General features: G+C 44.3%; 1 long non-coding RNA gene and 1 other non-coding gene across 3 annotated transcripts; both read right to left on the bottom strand.

Annotated features, from left to right (window-relative positions):
- Positions 1–3,416: 3,416 nt before the first annotated feature.
- LOC110494528 (uncharacterized) lies at positions 3,417–5,963 on the bottom strand. 2 transcript variants are annotated; one of them, XR_005036707.2, is made up of 3 exons: positions 5,692–5,963; positions 5,348–5,542; positions 3,417–3,658 (listed from the first exon to the last, which is right to left on the bottom strand). It is a non-coding gene; the product is annotated as an uncharacterized LOC110494528 (long non-coding RNA). The 2 variants fall into 2 exon arrangements; XR_016488144.1 differs by having other exon boundaries at positions 5,381–5,542; positions 5,692–5,945.
- trnaf-gaa (transfer RNA phenylalanine (anticodon GAA)) lies at positions 5,840–5,912 on the bottom strand. Its single transcript has one exon. It is a non-coding gene; the product is annotated as a tRNA-Phe (tRNA).
- Positions 5,964–15,455: the final 9,492 nt, after the last annotated feature.

Below are 15,455 nucleotides of genomic sequence, written 5' to 3' on the forward strand. Positions count from 1 at the left end.
AAATTTGTAATCGGTAACATAACTTTTCCTAAACTCGGTACGTAATATGATTACGTTCTGTGACTTTTAGATAACTAAAAAATAATAATAATATGGGATAATTTCTGTATTTTTAAAGTTACTTATCTTGAAAACTTGATTGCTGAGAAGAAAAACATTTTGGGACTATGCCAACAATGGACCAATGAAACAAATACCAAAATATAGTTTTTGGATGGAGTTTTCCTTTCAGGTATTAGAAGAAAACAAAAAATATCCATCAAATGTATTTTGTACGTCATCATAGCTGTCTATGACACTCTCTCAGGTGGAACAAACTTTAACTTGCACCTTTTTTCAATGTTGAACAGAAAGGTGTCATAATGATTTTTTTTTCTTCTTGCAAACATCCCTTCTGAATTTAAAAGTAATACATTTTTTTGTTGTTGCTGGTAAAGTAACAGTTATAGTTTTTGTAATCAGATTACATGTTACTGATTACATTTAATAGTTTAATCAGTTACTCCCCAACCCTGTGTATAAATTACACACAGAACAATCCCCCGGTTGTTCCCTAGCCCAGAACTGGTTGGAGGGAACATGCGTGGGTTAGTTATTTTCTGCTCAATCACACAGCAGGGACAACAGAGCGCTTTACACCCCACACAATGACAGGGATAAGGCACATTCTATCCCCTTACCCAGGGACAAAACTGCTTTGACATTTTGTGAAGAAAGAAATGTTTTTTGATGGTAATGCTGTTATGTCATAATGGAGTGGGATAGTCACAAATACGTCATGTCAATCACTCTTTCTCTCCTGATGTAGCCAGAACATTTCCTCAAATTGTAGAGCGACAATTGAATAGGCCGTCTATTATGATTGGTAACGGAATTGAAAATGGAAAACAAGAACCACATGACAGGTGCTGCGTGCGGCCACATGCGAACTGTCCTCGTGTTTTAGGGCTAGCAGTCCATTTTAATTCTGTCAACATGTTTTATTGTGTACGGACATGTGTCTAAAAGGAATCTAGCTATTTATGCTTTTTGAACATGTTTGAAAATGGTGAATAAAGCTGTTTCACCTCCCATAACATAAGACAACATAGTACAGTAGTGTACAGAACCATGGAAAGAATATTAGCCAATGTGCTGAAAGGGGAAAAAACTAAAATTACACATAATGTGAAACAGTGGTGGTGGACCTATAAGCATCAGTGCAACATGCAGGAAATTGTTAACCGAGGAACACTTTTCACTCATTGCAATTATGTAGACTTTCTGAGATATATAGTGTTGTCATAATCTTAGGCTATACTAGGCTATACTAATAGGCTATACTAAACTACTAATGGTTCAACAGTATAATTTAGTGTTATAGAACAATATTGCCCAAAGCAACTTCAGGAAAAGGTTAGTTGTTTTTATTGTTGTTGTTTATTGTGGTTTGTTAGGATCTCTTTTGCCCACCAAGGGCTGGCTATGAAGTTGACCACACAGATAATTACTACCAGTAGCAACTGTCAGAGATCCCACTTCTCTCACTTTTAATGGTTGTTTACCCTAATCATTATTTGTATTGTAAACAAGTTATTATGTGACCAACTCTCACTATTTTGCCTTGTCACCCTCTCTCTACCCCTCACTCTGTCTTTCTGCAACTGCCTCCTGTGTCTGTTAGTCTGTCTGTCCGGCTCAGTGCTTGTTTAAAAAGGCCCAGGAACTAAGGGACAGGACATAGGGTGTTTACCGAGCCTGTAGAAGTCATTGTTGTTCAGGTTATTCAAGCCTTCAACTGATGCCAACTTTACCAGAATACTTGTGGGAGCGGTTTGAAACAGGACTGAATGAAGGTTGGATTCATTAGAGCAAAAACAGTTAATGTTCTTCCCATTGCCTTAATGTTTCATTCTATTACCAAATTGAATCAGTAAGTGGCTTGATTGGCATGTTCAGGCAGTTTCCTTTTGAGGAGCTGCCTAAACAAAGAGACTTGGACAGTCTGCTAGACTTTCCAAGTCACACACAGCTGGCAGGCATGGAGAACAAACGAATGAGAGTGAGAGAGGACTATTGCTTAAAGAAACGTTCAGTAGCTGCCTTGTTTAGCAGCGTCTTGCATAATCACACCTTGCCACAAATAACCTAGTAACACATGTGAATATATTTGTTGAGATGATACATATACGGTAACATATTATCTGACATTGTGTGGGTAGGGATGAAAATGAGAGGCCGTGGAATGAACAGAGTGTTCTGATGATCTCACACACACACACACACATATATACACACACACACACAGACACACACACACACACTATCAACCTCTTCCTCTACATAGTCGTCATTGCCTAGCAGTACCCAGAAAATTGTGCGCCTCACTCTGACCCTGTCAATCTCCCGCCTCACTCTCTCCGCTCTCTCGCTCTAAAACACTCTCGCTGCATTCATTTAGAATGCACTGCTGTTTAGAACACTGCCACTGAGAGAGGCAGAGAGGGAGTGCACCATTCACTCGTGTTTCAATGGAGATGACGCAAATCCCTGACCTGTTTTGTACTCCGAAATCCTGGGCCTGCTCTCTTCGACCAACGTTCTTACAAATCTTGATCTTGCTGGCAGGTGGACAGACAAACTAATTATGAGTGGGCCAGAATCCCTATGTGGACTGGACTGGACCAGGCCCAATATTCCTGTCTGTCTGTCATACCCCTGCTGGTGGTGAAAACACTTTCTCTGAGGTGGATACATGGGGTCGTAGGTTACCTATGTGGCACTGTCAACAATGCTATCCTGACATGACTCTGTATCATGACTCAAATCTCAAACATAAACAATGCCAATCATTAACACTAATTATTCAACAAGCCAATTATAATAATTAACCAATTGAGAATATTCTATACATGTTTGGTAGTGCTGTAGGTATTATCTTTTCTTATTGATATTTTTGATCATTAGAGTAGTTTGAAACTATACTACAGGCCAGGGCCCAGGCCAAAGACCAGGGTGGATAAATGTCAAACTATATAACAGCACCACCTTGTGTTCAATCGAGGAACCTTTTGACAATATAAATTGTTTTTTAAAACACTTAATGGCACTACTGTAAATACCAGAGGAGGCTGGTGGGAGGAGTTATAGGAGGTCAGGCTCATTGTAATGGCTGGTGTTCATATGTTTGATGTGTTTGATACCGTCCTATTGATTCCATTCCAGCAATTAGAATGAGCCCTTCCTCCTATTGCTCCTCCTACCAGCCTCCTCTGATACCAAATAATACATAGGGCTCTGTCTAAGACCAAAGGATATCTGATAATGCTATAAACGGGGCTATGTTTGCTTGAAATGTTGCTTCATTTATACACCAGAATAGGTCTGTTGGACATCAAAACATGATAGCTGAAATTAATGACAGGGACAAGTCAATCTAATGAATAAGCAATTTATTCATATCAGTACAACATAACGATTTTAATAATGAAATAACTGATTTTGAAAAGGTAGGGCTTGCACATGATCATATAACAATGACTACTTGTCTAGGCTATGTATTTTAGTCCTGGCTTGGTCAAGCTCTAGCATGTCGGCAGCAGCCACAGGTGAGTCGCTTCACTGCTCTCCAAACATGGCGGAGGAATCCTCCCTTATTTCTGGGGCAATTTACGGTCACCTGAAAGATAGGAAGAAGTCATATTTGTGTTCACCTCCAAATCTACTGTACTCTTTGCAGACCATGTTCTGTACATTGATTTGTTGACACACTTGAAAGGTCCTCATATGTCAATGATCTGCGAAGAGTGTATGAGGCTGAATAGTCTGCTAGTCCACATTGTAAACAGCATATTTGAGTGACTAAAAAACTTTAATTGTATTCTTAGAGAGAGCTTACTCTGTAGCTGATTAACTCTGATCCAACAACAATGGGATCCGAGAACAACACTGATGGGGTTCAGTGACCTATCAACCTTTCCACAACCATCCTGGAGACAATAAAACACAGCTCCTTGTCCTCCATGAAGGCATCAATATGAAGTTGGTTTGCAGGGAATGCTGAAACGTATCCAGAGTAGAGCGTATCTCTCAGATCAGAGTCGACCTTTCCCAGGTTCTCTTCACATTCAGGTAATATATTCAAGGCTCTCAGGAGAGCTTTGCTCTTTGGAGCTTTGGCAAACTTGTTTTGGACTATGAACCAAAGCTGATTTGCAAAGCAAAAGTGCGTCGTCATGTCTTTATCGATCATAGTCATGACGGGGTCAATTGAAAAGATGTGCAGAAATTGGGAATTAGGCATAGTTCCAGTGGACATTAGGGTCCAGTAGTTCACAGCTTTGTGTTCTTCAACTCTGCAGTACTCTCCACAGTCACCAGGTCTCACAGGGTACCATTGAGAGTACACACTGGGAAAGAGCTACATCATGGCTCTCACAATCAGGCAGGCAATGTCTCTGGACACCATTTGGCTCTTAGAGGAGACATTGTACTGAAGGATCATCTTTGTGCTCGACCAGTCAGAGCGCTGGGCCAGTTGATCATTCACAGAGGCTAGAATCTCTTCCACCTCAAGTGGAAATTGGCCTCTGTTTCTCCATTGGCGACTGACATTCCAAGGCCCGCAGACAGGTGGTTCTCCAGACCCTCAGGATGAGTGTGGCTTCCTTCTTTGGTGCCTCAGAGTATATTTGGCTCAGCAGTTTGGCTCTACAACCCTGCACAACGTTGGGATCAATCACAAGATGTTCTCCATGGAGAAGAGGGGACTTACTGCCAAGGTGTGACTCAGACTTCTGGATAAAATGGAAGTTTACACAGGAGGAGGGTCCAGTTATTCAGTCACGTGATAAGCTGACATACAGAGTTACAGCTTGAGCATTTACTTGAGTCATTTTCTATTAAGGCATCTCTACTTTTATTCAAGTATGACAATTGAGTACTTTTTCCACCACTGCACTACAGAGGCCTACAAACAGGGAACTATGGAACTGATGTGCATATATTACTAGCTAAGAAACACGTGTATCAAGTAAAGTGACACTCACAAGTTAGGCTAGAATTGACCCTCCAATGCCATGCAGTGGCTGAGCGGATGGGCTGTCACTGAACAACCCTATCATCACAATGTGTCAATGCAATAGGTTCAGAGCTTATTAACAGCTAATAAACTCAAATTATATTTTACTACTGCCTATCTTATGACCTTGCCAGTTCAACAATGGTGAGATCCCTGCCTTCCCTGTTTTATTTTTGAAACCTGAAGTTACAACAAAGGTAATCATGCTGTTAACTGCTTCTCGGTTTTGACATGTCTAGCACTCTGAAATAAGCACATCCTTTTCTGAAATAAAAATATATACTCTACCGGTTAAAAGTTTTAGAACACTTATTCATTCACTTGTTGGCTGCTTTTCATTCACTCTGCGGTCCGACTCATCCCAAACCATCTCTTGGGTTGAGAGCGGGTGATTGTGACGGCCCGGTCATCTGATGCAGCACTCCATCCCTCTCCTTGGTAAAATAGACCTTACACAGCCTGGACATGTGTTGGGTCATTGTCCTGTTGAAAAACAAACGAAAGTCCCACTATGTATTTATATTATGCCAGTTCAGTGGTTTTACATTTTAAACACAATAGTAAACGTATCTTCGCATCGTGTGGATTGCTACATACGTAGGAAGGCTACAATTTCATCACTAATAGCCTACCTTAACAGTTAGGCTACTGCAATTTATTTACTCTCCATTAGATGTCATAGACTACTATCCGACTGATGTATAATTTCTTTCGTGTTTTTTCAAAAATGCGAACGTGTATGTATTTTCCTTGAAAATGTAAAAATGACATTCAAGTCTCTGCCGAAACCCGGGATCGAACCAGGGACATTTAGATCTTCAGTCTAACGCTCTCCCAACTGAGCTATTTCGGCAGACATGCTATGAACGAATCCAACAGACATTTTGAACAACTCCAATGCCTTGTGGGATATGTTAGTTTCTGTGCAACTTGACAGATACACCTGCAGAGGTCGCCATAAGGCTAAAGATTGTAATGTGACGTGTAACCAAAGATGGCTTAGAATTGTCTTTCTGTACAGCAAACGTTTGGTATAATTTATGTTGAATATTATTGTATTACATTGTGTTACATTGTAAACAAAATACTATATTGACCAAAAAACAACAATATGAAATACACCCCAAAAAACAACAATATGAAATACACCCCATATACTACCCACCACTGCGACCTGTACGGTCTCGTTGGCTGGCCCTCGCTTCATACTCCTTGCCAAACCCACTGGCTCCAGGTCATCTACAAGTCTTTGCTAGGTAAAGCCCCACATTATCTCAGCTCACTGGTCACCATAGCAGCACCCACCAGCACCCATAGCAGCACGCGCTCCAGCAGGTATATCTCACTGGTCACCCCCAAAGCCAATTCTTCCTTTGGCCGCCTCTCCTTCCAGTTCTCTGCTGCCAGTGACTGGAACGAACTGCAAAAATCACTAAAGCTAGAGACTCTTACCTCACTCACTAGCTTTAAGCACCAACTGTCAGAGCAGCTCACAGATCACTGCACCTGTACATAGCTCATCTGTGAATAGCCCATCCAATTTATCTCATCCCCATACTGTGTGTATGTATTTATCTTGCTCCTTTGCACCCCAGTATCTCTACTTGCACATTCATCTTCTGCACATTCTACCATTTCAGTGTTTAATTGCTATATTGTAATTACTTCACCACCATGGCCTATTTAAATAAAGGTGAAATAAACATTTTTTTAAATCTAATCTCAATAGTAGTGCCTGCAGCTCGCTCTGTTGATGGTTGTTGAACTATTGCTCCTGTGCTTTGCATGTCCTGCAGCTACAGCCCACACATATAACTTATTTTTGTTACGGTGAGTGAATGAGGACCCAAAAGCGAACTAACTTAAACAGAGCTTCTTTAATAACCAAACATAGGTAGGCTCAGATAGACCGGCAGATTCCGACAGGACAGGACAAGGTTACAGCAAACATGACGATAGTCTGGCTCAGGCATGAAACACAACAAACAAGAATCCGACAAGGACAGGAACAAAAACAGAGAGAGATATAGGGGACTAATCAGAGGGAAAAAGGGAACAGGTGGGAAACGGGGTGACGAGGTAGTCAGGAGGAGACAAGGAACAGCTGGGGGAAAGCGGGGGAGAAAAGGTAACCTAATACGACCAGCAGAGGGAGACAGGGTGAAAGGAAAGGACAGAGACACAACATGACAATACATGACAGTACCCCCCCACTCACCGAGCGCCTCCTGGCGCACTCGAGGAGGAAACCTGGCGGCAACGGAGGAAATCCTCGATCAGCGCACGGTCCAGCACGTCCCGAGAGGGAACCCAACTCCTCTCCTCAGGACCGTACCCCTCCCAATCAACGAGGTACTGGTGACCACGGCCCCGAGGACGCATGTCCAAAATCCTGCGGACCCTGTAGATGGGTGCGCCATCGACAAGGATGGGGGGGGGGGGGGGAAGACGAGCGGGGGCGCGAAGAACGGGCTTAATACAGGAGACATGGAAGACCGGGTGGACGCGACGAAGGTATCGCGGAAGAAGAAGTCGAACTGCGACAGGATTAATGACCCGAGAAATACGGAACGGACCAATGAACCGCGGGGTCAACTTGCGAGAAGCCGTCTTAAGGGGAAGGTTCTGAGTGGAGAGCCAAACTCTCTGACCGCGACAATATCTAGGACTCTTAGTTCTACGCTTATTAGCAGCCCTCACAGTCTGCGTCCTATAACGGCAAAGTGCAGACCTGACCCTCTTCCAGGTGCGCTCGCAACGTTGGACAAAAGCCTGAGCGGAGGGGACGCTGGACTCGGCGAACTGAGATGAGAACAGCGGAGGCTGGTACCCGAGGCTACTCTGAAAAGGAGATAGCCTGGTCGCAGACGAAGGAAGCGAGTTGTGGGCGTATTCTGCCCAGGGGAGCTGTTCTGACCAAGACGCAGGGTTGCGAAAAGAAAGACTGCGTAAGATGCGACCAATAGTCTGATTGGCCCGTTCTGCTTGACCGTTAGACTGGGGGTGAAAGCCGGAAGAGAGACTGACGGAAGCCCCAATCAAACGGCAAAACTCCCTCCAAAATTGAGACGTGAATTGCGGACCTCTGTCCGAAACGACGTCTGACGGAAGGCCATGAATTCTGAAAACATTCTCGATGATGATTTGTGCCGTCTCTTTAGCAGAAGGAAGCTTAGCAAGGGGAATGAAATGAGCCGCCTTAGAGAACCTATCGACAACCGTAAGAATAACAGTCTTCCCCGCTGACGAAGGCAGTCCGGTGACAAAATCTAAGGCGATGTGAGACCACGGTCGAGAGGGAATGGGCAGCGGCCTGAGACGGCCGGCAGGAGGGGAGTTACCGGACTTAGTCTGCGCGCAGACCGAACAAGCAGCCACGAAACGACGCGTGTCATGCTCCCGGGTGGGCCACCAAAAACGCTGGCGAATGGAAGCAAGCGTACCCCGAACGCCAGGGTGGCCGGCTAACTTGGCAGAGTGAGCCCACTGAAGAACGGCCAAACGAGTAGGAACGGGAACGAAAAGAAGGTTCCTAGGACAAGCGCGCGGCGACGGAGTGTGAGTGAGCGCTTGCTTTACCTGCCTCTCAATTCCCCAGACAGTCAACCCGACAACACGCCCCTCAGGGAGAATCCCCTCGGGGTCAGTGGAGGCTACTGAAGAACTGAAGAGACGAGATAAAGCATCAGGCTTGGTGTTCTTAGAGCCCGGACGATAAGAAATCACGAACTCGAAACGAGCGAAAAACAGCGCCCAACGCGCCTGACGCGCATTAAGTCGTTTGGCAGAACGGATGTACTCAAGGTTCCTATGGTCAGTCCAAACGACAAAAGGAACGGTCGCCCCCTCCAACCACTGTCGCCATTCGCCTAGGGCTAACCGGATGGCGAGCAGTTCGCGGTTTCCCACATCATAGTTACGTTCCGACGGGGACAGGCGATGAGAAAAATACGCGCATGGGTGGACCTTGTCGTCAGAGAGGGAGCGCTGAGAAAGAATGGCTCCCACGCCCACCTCTGACGCGTCAACCTCGACAACGAACTGTCTAGAGACGTCAGGTGTAACAAGGATAGGAGCGGATGTAAAACGATTCTTGAGGAGATCAAAAGCTCCCTGGGCGGAAACGGACCACTTAAAGCACGTCTTGACAGAAGTAAGGGCTGTGAGAGGAGCTGCCACCTGACCGAAATTACGGATGAAACGACGATAGAAGTTCGCGAAGCCGAGAAAGCGCTGCAGCTCGACGCGTGACTTAGGGGCGGGCCAATCAATGACAGCTTGGACCTTAGCGGGATCCATCTTAATGCCTTCAGCGGAAATAACAGAACCGAGAAATGTGACGGAGGAGGCATGAAAAGTGCACTTCTCAGCCTTCACAAAAAGACAATTCTCTAAAAGGCGCTGGAGGACACGTCGAACGTGCTGAAGATGAATCTGGAGTGACGGTGAAAAAATCAGGATATCGTCAAGGTAAACGAAAACAAAGATGTTCAGCATGTCTCTCAGGACATCATTGACTAATGCCTGAAAGACAGCTGGAGCGTTAGCGAGGCCGAAAGGAAGAACCCGGTATTCAAAGTGCCCTAACGGAGTGTTAAACGCCGTCTTCCACTCGTCCCCCTCCCTGATGCGCACGAGATGGTAAGCGTTACGAAGGTCCAACTTAGTGAAAAACCTGGCTCCCTGCAGGATCTCGAAGGCTGAAGACATAAGAGGAAGCGGATAACGATTCTTAACTGTTATGTCATTCAGCCCTCGATAATCTATGCAGGGGCGCAGAGACCCGTCCTTCTTCTTGACAAAAAAAAACCCCGCTCCGGCGGGAGAGGAGGAGGGGACTATGGTACCGGCGTCAAGAGCTACAGACAAATAATCCTCGAGAGCCTTACGTTCGGGAGCCGACAGAGAGTATAGTCTACCCCGGGGGGGAGTGGTTCCCGGAAGGAGATCAATACTACAATCATACGACCGGTGTGGAGGAAGAGAGGTGGCCCTGGACCGACTGAACACCGTGCGCAGATCGTGATATTCCTCCGGCACCCCTGTCAAATCACCAGGCTCCTCCTGTGAAGAAGAGACAGAGGAAACAGGAGGGATAGCAGACATTAAACATTTCACATGACAAGAGACGTTCCAGGAGAGGATAGAATTACTAGACCAATTAATGGAAGGATTATGACAAACTAGCCAGGGATGGCCCAAAACAACAGGTGTAAAAGGTGAACGAAAAATCAAAAAAGAAATGGTTTCGCTATGATTACCAGAAACACTGAGGGTTAAAGGTAGCGTCTCACGCTGAATCCTGGGGAGAGGACTACCATCCAGGGCGAACAAGGCCGTGGACTCCCTTAACTGTCTGAGAGGAATGTCATGTTCCCGAGCCCAGGTCTCGTCCATAAAACAGCCCTCCGCCCCAGAGTCTATTAAGGCACTGCAGGAAGCTGACGAACCGGTCCAGCGTAGATGGACCGACAAGGTAGTGCAGGATCTTGAAGGAGAGACAGGAGTAGTAGCGCTCACCAGTAGCCCTCCGCTTACTGATGAGCTCTGGCTTTTACTGGACATGAAGTGACAAAATGACCAGCAGAACCGCAATAGAGACAGAGGCGGTTGGTGATTCTCCGTTCCCTCTCCTTAGTCGAGATGCAGATACCTCCCAGCTGCATAGGCTCAGCTCCCGAGCCGGCAGAGGAAGATGGTAGTGATGCGGAGAGGGGGGCAACGGAGAACGCGAGCTCCTTTCCACGAGCTTGGTGACGAAGATCAACCCGTCGCTCAATGCGAATAGCGAGTTCAATCAAGGAATCCACGCTGGAAGGGACCTCCCGGGAGAGAATCTCATCCTTTACCTCTGCGCGGAGACCCTCCAGAAGACGAGCGAGCAAAGCCGGCTCGTTCCAGCCACTGGAGGCAGCAAGAGTGCGAAACTCAATAGAGTAGTCTGTTATGGATCGATTGCCTTGACATAGGGAAGACAGGGCCCTGGAAGCCTCCTCCCCAAAAACAGATCGATCAAAAACCCGTATCATCTCCTCCTTAAAGTCCTGATACTGGTTAGTACACTCAGCCCTTGCCTCCCAGATTGCCGTGCCCCACTCACGAGCCCGTCCAGTAAGGAGAGATATGACGTAGGCGACACGAGCAGTGCTCCTGGCGTAAGTGTTGGGCTGGAGAGAAAACACAATATCACACTGGGTGAGGAACGAGCGGCATTCAGTGGGCTCCCCAGAGTAACACGGCGGGTTATTGATTCTGGGCTCCGGAGATTCGAAAGCCCTGGAAGTGGCCGGTGGATCGAGGCGGAGATGGTGAACCTGTTCTGTGAGGTTGGAGACTTGGGTGGCCAGGGTCTCAACGGCATGTCGAGCAGCAGACAATTCCTGCTCGTGTCTGCCTAGCATCGCTCCCTGGATCTCGACGGCTGAGTGGAGAGGATCCGAAGTCGCTGGGTCCATTCCTGGTCGGATTCTTCTGTTACGGTGAGTGAATGAGGACCCAAAAGCGAACTAACTTAAACAGAGCTTCTTTAATAACCAAACATAGGTAGGCTCAGATAGACCGGCAGATTCCGACAGGACAGGACAAGGTTACAGCAAACATGACGATAGTCTGGCTCAGGCATGAAACACAACAAACAAGAATCCGACAAGGACAGGAACAAAAACAGAGAGAGATATAGGGGACTAATCAGAGGGAAAAAGGGAACAGGTGGGAAACGGGGTGACGAGGTAGTCAGGAGGAGACAAGGAACAGCTGGGGGAAAGCGGGGGAGAAAAGGTAACCTAATACGACCAGCAGAGGGAGACAGGGTGAAAGGAAAGGACAGAGACACAACATGACAATACATGACAATTTTGCCTTGCCATGCTCAATTCAGCCTGTACTCAAACTGTTGATAGTGAGAACAGAGAACCCATAATTTGTACACACACACACACACACACACACACACACACACACACACACACACACACACACACACACACACACACACACACACACACACACACACACACACACACACACACACACACACGTGGCTGTGTACGTGAGTGAGTGTGGCTGTGTACATGAGTGTGTGTGGACATGCATGATAAAGTTGTTACCTTCTTCTTCATCTGCCTCCAGCTGCAGCCCTCACAGCAGGCCTCCCCTTAACACATTTCTCTACTGAAGGAAAGACTTTCATGAAGCACTGTAGCTCCCCAGGCTTCAATTCCAAGCAATTTTAAACCATGTATTCTAAAGTGGCTGTATTCATGTAGCACTGTGTGGTACTCGTCTTTATTCATGGCAAATGTGCCTGTTATTGAAAAACCCATAGATGACAACAAGAACGCAGAAAAATAGAAGCCAGATTAAAGGTGATTGACTGCAAACACAAGCCCCAATACAATAGTCACATTTATTGATATTTTCATTGTCTTCTCTCTATACATTTAGATACAAGAAAACAACACAATGGGAATTTATACAATGAATACATGTGATGCATGTGCGTATATAAAGCAGGTATGAACATTCAGTAGCATAAATCCATCACATTTGTCTCAGGTTTTATGATGATAAGTCTATAAGACACAGTCCCACTGGGAGTTGAAGGTCTGTGTGTGCACCACAGAACAGTACGGTGCTGAAATCAAACAATTAGCCAATAGTGTTCTGTTTAGTTTTTACCTCGCCCACACCAGTGGAGGCTGCTGAGGGGAGGACGGCTCATAATAATGACTGGAATGGAGAAAATGGAATGGCCATGTGTTTGATGTATTTGATACCATTCCACTAATTCCACTCCAGCCATTACCATGAGCCTGTCCTCCCCATTAAAACGCCACCAACCTCCTGTGGCATACACGTTTAACTTCTTTTTTCAGTCCTTTATTTTCTCATCAAATTTTTTTACCCGTATGCGCAAATAACGAAAACATTTTAAAAAACTATGTACGCTAAAATCAAATCTACTACCGGCATATTTATTTGTCACATGCACCAAATACAACTGTTGTAGACTTTACCATAGAATGCTTGTTTACTAACCCTAAATATACCAGTAGTACACAAACCTACCTGTGTTTCCTACAGGCAAATTATTCCTACAGGCAAATTATTACAAAAACACGGTCCTGTTCATTTGAGCCGGCTCTGGGGACTTTAAACAGGTACAAAGGTGTTTAATTGGTTTGACACAAGGGTTGACAAGATGGCTATGACAGATGTCCTCTACTATAACAACATCACTCTTTGTAACACGACCAAATGATGTGGGGATCAACCGACAAGGTGGAAATCACATTGAATAAGTTACAATGTCTATTTTATATACAATACATCACAACAGACAAATATCAATACATGATTACAAATTCTGTGCCAAATAGTGATTTGTGGACATATTTATTAACTTTGTGGAAGTTCATCTGTCAACAATTAAACATTGTTTGCCATCTATTTACTACAAACTATCCAACACAACACTGTATATTACATCCTCATACTACATACTCTCATACTCTCTCTCTCTCTCTCTCTCTCTCTCTCTCTCTCACACACTCTCTCTCTCTTACTTACTCTCTCTCTCTCTCTCTCTCTCTCTCTCTTACTTACTCTCTCACTCTCTCTCTCTCTCTTTTTCTCTCTCTTTTTCTCTCTCTCTCTCTCTCTCTTTCTCTCTCTCTCTTACTTACTCTCTCACTCTCTCTCTCTTACTTACTCTCTCACACTCTCTCCTCTCTCTCACACTCTCTCTCTCTCTCTCTCTCTCTCTCTCTCTCTCTCTCTCTCTCGATGCAGACAGACATTTATTAGCATCAGATTCGCTGTCAACCTATATTGAACAAAAAGATAAACACAACTTGTAAAGTGTTGGTCCCATGTTTCATGAGCTGAAATAAAAAATCCCAGAAATGTTCCATGTGCACAAAAAGCGTATTGGTCACAAATCTGTTTACATCCCTGTTAGTTGAGCATTTCTCCTTTGCCAAGATAATCCATCCACTTGACAGGTGTGGCATATCAAGAAGCTGATTAAACAGCATGAGAGAGAGAGAGAGAGAGGGAGGAAGGGAGGGGAGGAATTGTATATTGGCATTTATTGATTTGTGGACACATTTATGAGCTTTGTGGAAGTTTATTTGTCAACATTAAAACATTGCCAGTCATCTGTTTACTACAAACTATCCAATGCAACAGTCTATTACATAGGGAGATCTTTAACCTCTCTGTATCTCCCCTCCTCTCTCTATTTACAGTGCCTTCAGAAAGTATTCATACCCCCTTGACTTCTTCCACATTTTGTTGTGTTACAGTCTGAATTTAAAATGAATTACATTTAGATTTTGTGTCAATGGCATACCCACAATATCCCATAATGTCAAAGTGGAATTATGATTTTATAATTTTTTACAAATTCATAAAAAATGAAAAGGTGAAAGATCTTGAGTCAATAAATATTCAACCCCTTTGTTATGGAAAGCCTAAATATGTTAAGGAGTAAAAATGTGCATAAGTCACATACGTAAGTTGCATAGACTCACTCTGTGTGCAATAATAGCGTTTAGCATGATTTTTGAAGGACTACCTCATCTCTGTACCCCACACATACAATTATCTGTAAGGTCCCTCAGTGAATTTCTTTCACAGATTCAACCACAAAGACCAGGGAATGTATTCCAATGACTCGCAAAGAAGGGCACCTATTGGTAGATGGGTAAAAAAAAAGTGTTTACATTTAATATCCCTCTGAGCATGGTGAAGTTATTAATTACACTTTGGATGGTCTATCAATACACCCAGTCACTACAAAGATACAGGCTTCCTTCCTAACTCAGTTGCCAAAGAGGAAGGAAACCACTCACGGATTTCATCATGAGGCCAAAGGTGATTTTAAAACAGTTAAAGAGTTTAATGGCTTTGAAAGGAGAAAACTGAGGATGGATCAACAACATTGTATTTACTCCACAATGCTAACCTAATTGACAGAGTGAAAAGAAGGAATACAGATATTCCAAAACATGCATCCTATTCGCAATAAAGCACTAAAGTAAAACTGCAAATAATGTGGCCAAAAATTAATTTAATGTCCTGAATAATGAATAATGAATAATAAATAATGTGCATAATGTTTGGGGAAAATCCAACACAATACATCATTGAGTACCACTGATCACATTTTCTTACATGGTGGTGACTGCATCATGTTATTGGTATGCTTGCCATTGGCAAGGACTAGGGAGTGTTTTGTTGTTGGTAAAAATAAACAGAATAGAGCATAAAACAGGCAAAATCCTAGAGGAAAACCTGGTTCATTAGGCTTTCCAACAGACACTGGGAGACAATTTTACTTTTCAGTAGGGCAATAACCTAAAACACAAGGCCAAATATACACTGGAGTTGCTTA

This window comes from Oncorhynchus mykiss, chromosome 17, assembly GCF_057628025.1.
Source record: "Oncorhynchus mykiss isolate SJ-2025 chromosome 17, ASM5762802v1, whole genome shotgun sequence".
In the NCBI taxonomy this organism is placed as follows: Eukaryota; Metazoa; Chordata; class Actinopteri; order Salmoniformes; family Salmonidae; genus Oncorhynchus; species Oncorhynchus mykiss.